Consider the following 12,640-nt stretch of genomic DNA (forward strand, 5'->3'; position numbering starts at 1 on the left):
ATTAATCGATATTTATTTAAAATGAAACTAGAGCTATCACACAGTTTTAATTAGCTGACCACACTAACAATTCTTAGTTAAATAAGTAATTTAAATAACATCAACGACTCTAAGCGGGAACGAATTAGCGGAGCGAGACGAAATACGCAACGCGTGAAACAACACGATAGCGTGCAAACAACACGCGGACACGCGCGACATAGCATGCTGAAGATACACGAAACAGCGCGCGGGACCAGCGCGAGTGACGCACGAATGAGCACGTGGCCATGAGTACATCACGCACGAACAACGCACAGACAACACATGAACGATGCGCGAAACAGCACACGACCAGGACGAGGAAAACTAAATAGGTGACGTGTTTATACTAAACAAATATTAAATAAATAAAGAGTAGTTTAGTTAATATCAGTCATGTTAACGTTTATTATAGAAGCGCAAGTTGAACATTACACATTTAATCTAATTGGAATATTAATCTAATAAATATTAGTCGAGTAAACCTTAAGTTAATTATTTAAAATATGTGACCTCACAAACTAACGTTATTAACTTGAGTGCTTATACGCGAGAACACTTTATTATCACGCGCAGATGTCGTGCGACACACGTGATCAACACGCGAGATACACGCGGCACGCGAATCAGACGTGCGGCACGAGCGCGCGAAGTAATGTCGACGACGCGCAAACAGCGCGCGAATGACACGCGAACACGCGCGTGACAACGTGTGAGCAGTACGATAGCGCGCGAATAATGTGCGACGACGCGCGGACACATGCGACATAGTGCGCGGACAACGCGCAGCGATACACACGATCCGCACGCGCGACACATGGGGATCACTAACCAACATCGCCTTTATAATAAACAAGTATTAATTAAAAACATTCGAGTAGGCATAATCATATTAACATGTATTTGTAAAGCAGAACTAAAATTATAAATTGATTTAAGTAGCTTGCTACTTTACTAATTATAGGATAAGTAAATAAATAATCACTTAATTAACTAAAACATGTATCATGATAAAATAATGTTACTAATACGTAGACAACGAGATTACGAAGTTAATACGACTGAAACAAATCGAAACAGATTTAAGACGTAAAATATATATTGAATATTTTATATCTCGCAGGTTAAATGGAATGATTGGTCAAAAAATGGTCACTGCTACAACGTGAAACATCCATACGGACCAACCAATAATTTAATTACTTAACTAAAACATGTGTGGTGGCAACATATATTTAACGTGTGCACAAGATCGCTGCACGGTTAATGTATAATTAATTAACCAACCTTGTCGACTTTACGTGAGGAATAATAATAACGCGCGCAAAACACGCGACGCGAAATAGGTACACACGACACGCGGGGCAGACAAACAGTCTCGTGGGGGTAGACGCTATGTCTAGGGGTAGACGAGGGCCTAGGCGATGGTGTGGGTGCGGCAACGTGCACGCGAGCACGACACGGTGTCGCGGTACGCAAAGCACAATCAACGGTGGGACAAGGGCTAACGGACGTGTGCACGCAGAGCTAGCCGAGAGCAGACAGGCATAGACAGGAAACCATTCTCACCGTGGGGTGGTGTTCAGACGACAAGACACGTGCCCGACGATGGCGAGGTCGCTGCTGTGCGATAGAGACTCGGACGTGGTGAGTACGCAGCACCGAACACATGGTTCCGATCAGGCTGTTTCAACGGCGAGCTCTGAACGCGCGTCGACGAGGCTCCAGGACGCGAGGCCGGATGTTGGGCACGACGCCGAGGCCTCCGGGTACGAGGCGAGGCGCTGCGACAGTTTGGCGTGGTGCTCGGCAAGCTGAGAGCGGTGCAGCAGGGCCCTCGGTCGAGGTTGGGCGCCGGAAAAAGGAGGGAGCAGGAGTGCTGGGCGAGCTGGCTACCGAGGTCTTGCGTCGCGGGTGGGAGAGATGGTTGAAGGAGAGGATGGAGGCGTGTGGGCCGAGGGAGGAGCGACGGCTGGGCACGGTTTTCCCATTTCTTCGCGTCGTGGGTTGTTGACGAGGAAGACACGGGGCACCAGTGGGGCATCGTGCCTGGAGCTGAGGGCGAGCCCACGACCAGGGGCATGGTCGAGCGCGACATTTGCGCCCCATGTGCACGCGTGCGACAGAGTGGGGGCGTGGCCTGGAAGCCGAGCGGAGGGAGAGTGGCGCGGCGGCAGCTGGGAGCGCGCATGCGGCTAGGGTTTGAGGCGTGGCTGGGCCAAGAAGGGGGGTGCGGTGCTGCTAGGTGGGCCAGCGAGAAAAAAGGAGGGGGGCTGGCTGGACTGGGCCACGAGCGGGTGAGGGGAGCAAGGTGGGCCAACCGAGAAGGGAAGGAAGGGATGGGCCTTCTTCCTATTTTCTTCTTTTTATTGTTTTATTTTATTAAAATCTATATACAAGAAAGAGCTACAAATTAAATGATGCATACCAAGACAATACGTCAAACAGAAAATAAATGCCTTTTAGCATGATGCAACAACAATTATTCCCTTAGGGTTTTATTAGTACAAGACATCAAAATGAATCGTTCTGCTACTTTGAAATAGAGAGGAAAGAGCGAAAAGGAAGAGGAGGATAAAGGTAACACCTGAATTTGATGGATATTAGAGAAAAAAATTTATACCCCCAAATTCAGGGTGTTACAGGAATCCTGTGACTACTATGACTTTGTGGTTGTCAAAGTAGTGCCGGAGCTTGCGAGCGGTTAGAAGTACAGTGTACAGCAGCTTTTGGACTTGAGGATACCTTATCTTTGAGGGCCCGAGGACTTCACTGATGAAATAAACTATATGATGCACCGGGTATGCATGCTCCTTCTCTGCTCGCTCAACTACTAACGCGGTGCTTACCACGTGAGTCGTGCATGAGATATACAGGAGCAGATCTTCTGCCGACTGACCGGGCGTAGCTCGGGGTGGTGGCTTGAGTACTGGCGGGGTGGACAAGAAGTTCTCCAGTGCCTCTAGAGCCTCCTGTGCTTCTATGGTCCACTAAAACTTGTCCACCTTCTTGAGTTATTTATAGAATGACATTCCTTTCTCGCCTAGCCTTGATATGAACCTGCTCAGCGCTGCCATGCACCCAGTGAGCCTTTGCACCTTCTTCTGTGATCGTGGCACTTCCATCCTCATGATGGCCTCGATCTTCTCCAAATTTGCTTCAATTCCTCGATGACTGACAATGAATCCAAACAGCTTTCCGGCTGGCACTCCGAAGACACACTTTTCCAGGTTCAGCTTCCTCCGGTAGCGCCTTAGACTGTTGAAGACCAGCTGCAAATCCTCGATGAAGTTTTCTGAGTTTTCTGTCTTGATAACCACATCATCGATGTAAGCCTCCACCCGCTTGTCCTAGTGATCGGCTAAGCATGTTTGGATGGCTCTCTAGTAAGTCGCTCCAGTGTTCTTGAGGCCGAACGTCATGAAGGTATAGCAAAAAGCTCCAAATGAGGTGATGAAAGCAGTCTTCTCCTAATCTTCTTTTGTCAGGCTGATCTGATGATATCCGGAGTAGCAGTCTAGGAAGGAGAGCATAGAGCAGCCAGCGGTCGAGTCAACTACCTGATCTATTCTAGGGAGCCCGAAGGGATCCTTCAGACAATGCTTGTTGAGATCAGTATAGTCGACGCACATGCGCCAATCAACTTTATTCTTTTTTAGTACAAGAACAGGATTTTCTAGCCACTCATGATGCAGTACTTCCCTAATGAATCCTACAGACACTAAGTGAGCTAACTCGACACGAATAGCTTCCCTTTTATTAGGCATGAAATGACGTAGCTTCTATCGAATCGGCCTTGCTTGTGAATACACATTCAATTTGTGCTCGGCCAGTTCTCTCGGGACTCCTGGAATATCCGCAGGTTGCCATGCGAATACGTCCCGGTTATCTTGTGGGAACCGAACGAGCGCGCTTTCCTATTTGTCATCAAGGCTGGAGCTGATGATGACAGTCTTGCATTCATCAGAGAATCCCAGATTAATCCTCTTAGTTTCTTCAGTCGGTCGTATAGAGGTCACGACATGAGCTTTGTTAGTGGGTATTGTGAGATTTTCCTCCTCCAGCCTGGTGTTCGCTTACGCGGGAAGAGCTGCCAGGGGCCCAACAGTGAGAGATGTTTGAATGGCTCCCCGGAAGCACTCTGCGGTGCCTTGGAAGTCAGCACACACAGTGATGATTACTTGAGGTCCCGGCATTTTCAGTATCATATACGGGTAATGTAAAATGGCCATGAACTTCGCCAGTCCCGGCCTTCCGATGATGGTGTTGTACCCATAGTCGAAGCGCGCCACCTTGAACCTCAGGAACTCAGTTATGTAGTTCTCTAGGGTCCCAAAGGTGACAGACAGGTAGATGTGCCCGAGTGGGTACTCCCCTTCAGTCGGCACGATGTCGAAGAAGGGAGTATCTGACTCAGTGAGGTCTTTGAGTGCGACCCCCAGGGCCTCGAGCGTCCGGGGGAAGGTGACATTGATGCTGCTTCCCCCGTCCATTAATACTTTCTTCACCCGGCTCTCTCAGATCACCGGATCAATGAGGAGCCGGTATTTGCCGGGATGATCAAAGTTGAGCCATTGATCAGCTCAGCTGAAGGTTATCGCGTGCTTCGACCACCAGTAAGGAGCTAGGGCACTAGTGGTGGCCACCAGGACCTGCCGGTCGTTGAGCTTTTGCTGCCTCCTGTTCTCTTGTGCTCCGTGCCCTCCGAAGATGATGTTGACCTCCCTGTCAATGCGTGGAAAAGCTCCACCGCCTCCCCCTTCCTGCTGCTGAGGTTGCTTGGGCTCGCCAAGCTCTCCTCGCTGTGGGGGAGGCGGTAGAGGCTGGAATGGTCAGCCATGCCCGACAGAGTGCTTGAAGTCCCTGCAGTTCCGTAGGGTGTGGCGCATGTACTTGTGGTACAGGCACTGGACGTCGAGGATTTCATCCAGTGTCTGTACCCCTCCGTGGGGTGCGCCATGGGCTCGCGCCACGGGTGGCCCGGCGGTGTGCACCTCCTCGCGGGGCCCCTTCTCCCAGCGCATATCCGGCTGCTGGTGGCGCGGGTGGCATGGGTTTCGTGCCTCCGATGAGGTCCTAGGCCCGTTCATCCGCGGTGATGTAGAGGTCTGCCTCCCGGAACAATTATTTGGAGGTGGCAGGTGCTTTCTGGATTATGGCTCGGACAAAAGCCGAGTCATTGGATCCCCGGTAGAAGTCTTCAATCACCACCGCCTCGGCGACTTCGGGGATGTGGTTCCTCATTATATGAAACCTCTTGAGGTACAACCGAAGGGTTTCATCGTTCTGGCGCCTGATGGATTTGAGGTCCCATGGCTGCGCCGGCTTGTCGGGGAGGGCCTGGAAATTGGCGATGAAACACCGACTGAAGTTGCTCCAATCGTCGATGCAGTGTCGGGGTAGATGTCGGAGCCACTGCAACACGTCTTGCCCCAAGACAATGGGTAAGTACGCCGTCATCACATCCTTCGTTGCCCCGGCTGCCTGAGCGGCAGTCGTGTAGACGGCCAACCAGCCGCCCGAGTCCTGCTTGGGCTCGTATTTATCGACGTTGGAGACCTTGAAGTTGGGAGGCCACTGGATGGCCCGGAGACGCGGAGTAAGCGCGGAGACTCCACACGTGTCTTCCTTTTGGCGTTCGTGTTGTCGGTCCCGGGAGGGGAGTCGGTAGTATGTCGTCTCGACCGTCCCCGGAACGGCCCACTGGTCGAGGCTGCAGCCGACTCAGCTTGGGTGGCACGACTTCGTGCCGGGACGTCGTGATCCCGGTCATACTCCTCCCGGCGCCTTATCTCATTTTCGTGCCGTCGGTCGCGCAAAGCGTTGAAGGAGCTCCGTGCGTCTCGCCGGCTGTTGATGGCGTGACGTAGGTCGTTCGAAGGATGAGTGATGGGTAGAAGGTGATTAGCTGCTTGAGCAGCAGCCGCTGGTAGCCTTCCGCGTCTGGGGTTCGCGGGAGGCCATCAGCTATTTGGGCCAGTACCCCTACGACTTCACTCGGCGTGTTCATTGCACGAGCAAAGTCGGGGTATAGGTTTCGAGCGAAGACAGGGTTCTCTCGACGCAGCCTTGCACCTTGCTCGGCTTGCTCTCGTTCTCGGTCTTGAGCTTCTCGGCGATCGCGGCAGCGAGAGTTTCGCCTTTCTCGATGTACTTGCTCGTCGGGAGTTTCTCCCACTTCTGAAGCTTTGTCGCGAGATACGGGCTGCGCTGGATCCCGTTCCCCAGCATCGTGATGTCGCCGTATGTTCCGGTGTCTGTTCCTCCATCATTGCGCTTCGCGCTGGGGAGGTTCTTCCCCTTGCATGGTAGGCTCATCGTCAGAGATGGGTGCTGACTCCAATCTCCCCAGGGGGAAAAGGATGTCGGGGTAGAAAGGAGCCGACGTGATGGCGCTCTTCTTTTTGTCCTCCTTTGAGGGCGAATGCGTCGGAAAGATGGCTCGACGTGTTATCGTCCCCTGACTCGAGATGTTTGCTTCCTTCTTTCGAGTGATCCGTGTCCACTCCTTTGTGGGCGAGGTTGACAGCGGAGTTCTTCAGGTAGGCGAGCTCCCGACCTTTGGTTTGTGAGGGGTCATCTTTCCTCGAGATGCGGGTGGTGGCGCCATCTGCTGTTCTACTATGGTTTCTCTCGGGATTTCCGAGGAAAGCTTCTTCTCCGGTGGATCTACCACGCGGTGCAGAGTCCCCTCTTCATCTGCTATGGACGAGATGGTTCCAAAAGCAGAACATAGTCCCGAGGCGAAGGGCGATCTGGCACTTGGAGGTGATGGCCATTAAGCTAGCTTGGATCAACAACACACCCCCTACCTGGTGTGCTAGCTGTCGGTGTTTAGAGTTTGATCGCATACCCAGGGTTACCCTTGCGGTGATTTTGGGTAGGACGATGTTGTTGATTGTAACTCAATGGTTCGTGCTAGAAGCACGAGAGAGAGAGAGAGAGGCGATTTTCTGTAGGTTCGGGCCGCTTGGAGAGGCGTAATACCCTACTTCCTGGGGTGGATATGTATGTGGTGTGTTACAAGCGGTGTCTCCTGAATGGAGAGAAGCTAATGAGATAGGTAGATGGTAATGAAAATGATGGGGTTCCCCCTGGGCCTTATATACACGATCGTGGGGGCACTCCATACATACACGATGATCACATGTCTCCTAACTAATAGTGAACCGACTGAACTGATCTCCCGAAAATCCTGCCGACTCATCCCTAATCCGCCCGACATTAGAAGGTGCCAGGCGCAGGAAAGTTGGGCGGTTTCTTGGGGTAGCGTGCGATTCAACGGACCATCTGGGCTCAGATCCATCGACTTCTCGGATCGGCCCATTCCACCAGTGGCTTTTGCCCAGCCCACGAAGAGATGGACTTGCGGGGTAACATGCCCATGACCCCTGCGCAAGGACCTTTCTCCTTCTAGTGGACCCAGGGGATATCTGTCCCCCACACTCGGCAAAGAAAATTTTTTTGCCCAGTGCCCGAAAAAAATAGTAGGCAAATCATGTGGTACTCAGCAAAGAGCCGGATTCCGGTAGTGGCATAGGAAGTTGGAGTGGGAGCATTGCGCTGTGAATATTGCTAGCGTCTCACTATTGTGCCAAGTGTAAAAAATAAAACACTCAACAAAAAAACCCTTTGCGGAGTGTTTTTTGTTAGGACTTCTTTACCGAGTGCCTGAAAGAAACACTCGACAAATCATTTAGCACTCAGCAAATAGCCGGATTTTGGTAGTGGCATAGGAGGTTAAAAGAGTGGGAGCATTGCACTGTGAATATTGCTAGCGTCTCACCATTGTCAACATTACCGCTGTTGGAGAGAAATACACAAGAGAGAGATAGATAATGATTGCACACATGTACTATACTTGCATGCTGCCTTGGTGCAGTCCTTAGGGTTAAGGGATGGCCTATTTAAAGCCCCAAGAGCTCCCATAGCCATTGGAAACTTTCTAAAAAATATATCCTCGGGTGGTGCACTGGTCTGGTCCGGTGCACCACCGAACCTCCAACAGTCGCCAAACCTTCGAGATTCTGATTGGCTATTTATTTCTATGAGTGACACTGGACCAGATGCCACGTTAGCTAGCCGTTGACCGCCGTCGTGCCCACAAAGTAGCTGTTGAGCCGAGGTTCAGTGCACCATCAGACCCTGGACTGTTCATAGCCTAGTGAATTTCAACCAAAAATCCCGAGAACGTATAGTTCCCCATAGAGGGTCCGGTGCACACTAGACCGACCTTGTAGAGGGTTCGATGCACCTATACAGATTGAATGAAGTCCTTTCTTCTCCATTCAACTTGAACTTCTTGGAGGACTTTTCTATGACTTATACAAACATGTTTAGAATATAATCCAATTGACTAAGTCCCAGAAAGTCACATATTTCTCATCTCCTTCTCCATTTCTCTATTTCTCCTCAAACAGGGACCAAAGTTGCAGTTTTGCTACAAAACAAGTTAGAGTGCAAACCAAAGTGCCCAACACATAGTAAAAGGTGTGTGCAACATGTTTGAATCATCAAAACTCTCATACTTAACCTATTCAACCTTTTGCTTCTTTTGGCCTATTTGAGCTCGGGGCTGGATTCCAAAACTCGAAGTCTACTATACTTGATATCATTAGTCATCTTTGAGCTCCAACACCATGTAATGGTCAACAAGAACGTCTCTAAACACATGAATGACCCAAACTATAATTCAAAGTATACTTAGCCCTTTGGGCTCTTCCAGGTTCTGACTTTGATACTTCTGCACTTCTTGTGACCATGTCTCAACTTAAACTGGACCTTGAGCCTTATGACTTAACCATTAATCATATGCATTACCTCAATGGTTGTAAGTCACATCCATAAATCCTGGTCTTCAATGCACCATGACTCTTCACAGCCCGACCAACCTTGACCTCTTGCAATAACCTCTTCTTCTCCATGGCTTTAGGTTCCTCAATCTTTCTGACCTTCTCCCTTGCTCATGGTACCTCAAAGTCCTTCTTGCCTCTATCCTTACAACCATAGTCAACTCATCCTTTTGGATCATCACACTTGATCAACTTGTGTTGAACCTTTCAAGATTTTCTCTAAGACCTGTTCAACACTTAACACATAGGTCCAACCTTTAATTGTGTTGCCATCCAAAACACCAAAACCCACAAGGGACCTTGCAATCTCCCCCATTTGATGATTGATATCAACACAATTAAAGCTTACAAAAATGAAAATTAAAGCACAATTTTGAATCCTAATCTATAGAATGCTCCCCCTAAATATGTGCTTTCTCAAAAATCTTAGCTTTGGCCTCAAATGCCAATTTGCACATACTTAGGCTAAAGTGTGAAGCATTTCTAAATCTTAGCATCCGTGGGGTGCATAGTGTCATAAATCAAATCATGATGCTCATGACACACATATGCACTCACTACCAATCAAAGCTTTGCACATTATCAATAAAATATCAATTAAACAATTATGCATCACATAACAACATAGAATCATTAAAATATCAATTAATCATTAAACACCATATTGAAACCAATTAAAGCAACATTACACAATTCAATACAAAATAAATCATACACCATAAAGATATCAATTAAGACACCATTATCAACATATCAACATAGTCTCAACATTATTAACACAACTAACGCATTATCATCAAAGTATTAACAATAAGAGCATGATAAGCAATATCAACACTACTCAAGCATTCTCCCCTTTAGATCAAAAGAAACTCAAGGAAACTTCCCCCCTTTTAACAAAGGGAGCTCATCCTCATCACAAGGTTGCACTTTGAGCTCTTTAGCGCACAAAATACTTCACCCTTAAGATAAGCTTCCATCTCAGGCTAAGGTAAGCTTTAATATATAAATTCCCCCTTTGACATCAAACACCAAAACAATATCTCAAAATGGATAAAGCATGGTGTAAAGGGTATGGATCAAGGAAAAACACAATAACATTACTCCCCTTACTATTCAAGAATATGCAATACAAACACTAGAGGAGCTCTAGATACAAAAAACACATATTAAGATTGACTTTACCTCCTTTTGTACCTTTATGTCGTTTACCAATTGATGGTGCCCTTTTCATGGAGACTCTTGTGCCTGATCCTCCATCCTGATCTTTACATGTCATTAAGACATCAAACTTAAGACAATTTATAGCATAATGGCACAAGAGAACCTCGTACACTAGTGATCATCAATAAATACCAATTGAAGAGCACTACCAAATGATACTACAAGATACCAATTGAATGTTTCCATGATACCAATTGAATGATTAAAGCAACTAATCAGTAAAAATTGCATGACACTAGATTTAAAACTTCCTATAATTATTAGTGCATCTAAATCATATGAATGCCCTAAAGATACCAATTTAAATCACACAAGGGGATTCATCTATCTCATGCACTATCTAGCAATTATGAACATGGAAGAATTAAAAACATTACATGAGCAGCTATCAAGGCAATCCATGATATATACATTAAGACACCAATTAAATGCATCAGTTAGTATACCAATTAAAGATACCAATTTAGTGAACCATGTAGGTGCCAAGTTAGGATTTCATCCTATAGTTTGCTCAAATATCTTTTCCACCCTAAGACTATATGAGATCACTAAAATAGATGTTAGTCTCAAATGACACAAGATATATGTGTTTCCCCTCAAATTGTGCATCAAATACTCGAAAGACTTGTTCCATGCACATTCTAGCAATTTAGATAACAAGGGGGATCAACACATATCTTGGTCAATGGCATAAGAATATAAATTGAAATCACTCAAAGATACCAATTAAAAATTTAAACTATGTCTAGTGGAATCAACCCATACATGCCTCACATAAGACAACTCACATGAATACTCAATTCAAGGCATGTTATACACATCATGAGATGATCTTTAAATAAACCGATTTAAATACAAGCAGATAATCAGATATGAATTAAAACTTCTTAGGTTAAGTGTTCATGGATATCAAATGAAGGGGAAAACATGCACTATCTATCAATTTAGCTCATGGAATTTTATCCTAACTGTTGGTATTACTTCATCAACTAAAAACAACATGTGCCATAATGAAGAATACCAACTTATGAACTTAAAAGAAATGGAACTACTCAATATATGGCGCAAGCTAAAATACAAACATGAAAGCATCGAGTTCCATATCATGAGAGCAATGATACTAATTAAATGTGATAAGTTCCATACCTTTGCCTTTTACCTTAATTTGAAGGCGATGGTCACTCAGGCATGTCTTCCTTTAGGTGAAGAGGAACCTTGGGCTTGTGGATGCCATCTCTCCTTGCATATTTGAATTTGACCTTCTTGTTCATTGAAATCGTCACTCTTGAGAGACTCATCCTCTTGTTGTGAATGTTGTTTGGAAATGTCCACATTGTAGGCCCTTTCTTAATTCACCATCAGAGTCCTGTATTTCTACACCTCAACTTATCTCAAGATGAACATGGAGTTAGTAATACAACAGAATTTCAACTTTGGGTCAATCTTAAACAAATAAGTAATGATAGATTGACAACTTGAGTTTAGAATAAGATTCAACTGTCTCAAGCATCCCAAAGTCTCTAGTTCATCTCCGGGTACCTGTAAGGTCTACTTTGCATAGGTTGTTACCCGTCTTGAGATGGGTCCATCAAGATTAGCTAAAAGTGCCTAGGGTACCCAAGTACCATTTGTGCTAACTCTAAGTGAACTAATCATCATTCTAGCACAAGTGTAATATTTGGGTCTCCTAAGCGAATATGGATGTGCTAAAGTATTCAACTTAGAAATTTTACCATTCACACAAACCTTTTTGAGATGACCTGTCTTGTGGAAGTTGTAGCAGATACAATGCTCAATCTTGTGTGGCATCTGGTTTTTATTCTTATTGCTAGTCATCCTTGGCGCTGCATGGATCTTGTTCTCCATGTGAGGACATGAAGCAATGAAATGGCACTTCTCCTTGCATCCGAAGCATCTCTTGTTTCTACTCCTTTTGCAATTCTTGGAGAACATGGAGATATTGTTAGCGCAAATAACATGACTAATTTGATTGTTACCTTTATCATCTTTTGTGTTGTTTGCTTGATTCTTTGTTGCTCTTGGAACATGTTCTTGGTGGAGCTTGGTGCACACTTCAGTTTCTCCCTTCTCAAGCTTCTTCACCACATGTTCGTGGATATCTTGAGGAGGTCGAGTGTGACACTTTTTCCTCAATTTCTTCACGTTCCTCCTAAGCCTTTTGACTTCTCCAATGAGCATCTTTTCATCAGTATCTGAAAATTGTTGCATAATCGGAGATTAGCTTACTTTGGAGCAATTGGGGTTAGCACATGGAAATATATTTTCAACACATGTGCATTTATGAGGTTCACAAGAATTTAAGCTAGCAAGAACAACCTCATGAGCAACATCTAACATGATATGATCATCAATTATTTTTTTCATAGGAATAATACAACATATCATATTTTTCTAGTTAGCTAGCTTTTCAAGTTTTAGATTTTTCTACTTGGTCCTTGAACATGGCATTATCAAATTTAACTTGAGCAATACTAGATAGGGCATTCTCATTATTGATTTGCTCAATTAATAATGACCCATAC

This window comes from Zea mays, chromosome 2, assembly GCF_902167145.1.
Source record: "Zea mays cultivar B73 chromosome 2, Zm-B73-REFERENCE-NAM-5.0, whole genome shotgun sequence".
In the NCBI taxonomy this organism is placed as follows: domain Eukaryota; kingdom Viridiplantae; phylum Streptophyta; class Magnoliopsida; order Poales; family Poaceae; genus Zea; species Zea mays.